Raw genomic sequence first — 978 nt, 5'->3', positions numbered from 1 at the left:
CACATATACTGACCCAATCACAAGGAAAAGACTTCAACAATGGTAAATATGAAGGAAAATCATGAGATAGTGTTAAAAATCGATAAAGAAAACCATTTTGAGAAAGGGTTTCGGAACCCTAGTTAAAAGTGAAGGTCCGTTCAGAAAAATAGAAAGTTTTTTAAAGGAAACATCATAATAACTCGTAATATGCGTAGATCTACTGTAAATCTAAAAGAATCGGAGGTTCCAAACATTAGGGTTTCAAAGAAAACCTCAGAGAAGATAAGAAGAACCTCAAACGTTACTGGTTCGAGCCTCAAAGGTCACATGCCTCACTCGAAATCAAACTTCGGAGGCCTGAAGCAAACAGGAACACCATGGGTGTGAGTAGATGGGTCCTCGCCCTTCGAGGGCCTTAGGGATGACATTTACCGGCATGAGAGAACCATACGAGGCAGAGCGTGGAGAAAGTCGCCGGAGAAGATGAAGGAATTTGTCGGAGAAGGGGAAGAGACAAAAGTCTCTAGAAGAGACTAGAGATAGAGAGAGAGAGAGTAGAGAGATGAGAGACGGTGTAGAATGAGGGGTCAGGGGGGGGGGGGTTGTTAGAAATTTAATTAAGGAAAGGTAATCTGGGCCGATGATCTTATTTGATCAACGGCTCAGATTAAATCGGGGTTGGGCCGGGTTATATTAGGGATTGGGCTGGGGTGTTTTAATTGGGTATTGGGCCAATTAAATCGATGAGGGGTGTGGTTGAATTGGCTAGGATTGAAATGATAAAGGGGTGTTTGTTAAATAGCCAATTTTCCCTCTTTTATTTTTTTATAAAATAGTTAAAAAAATATTTTAAAACAAATTAAAGGTACTGGACTAATTTATAACGTATAAATATTAATCTAAAAATACTGGAAATGATTTTACAATTGTAAAATGCTGCTAATCGTAAAAATAGGCTATAATTGCAACTATATGCAACTTAGCTTTAAAAATACC

Source organism: Nicotiana attenuata, unplaced genomic scaffold (assembly GCF_001879085.1).
Source record: "Nicotiana attenuata strain UT unplaced genomic scaffold, NIATTr2, whole genome shotgun sequence".
NCBI lineage: Eukaryota > Viridiplantae > Streptophyta > Magnoliopsida > Solanales > Solanaceae > Nicotiana > Nicotiana attenuata.
This window is presented reverse-complemented; position numbering follows the sequence as displayed.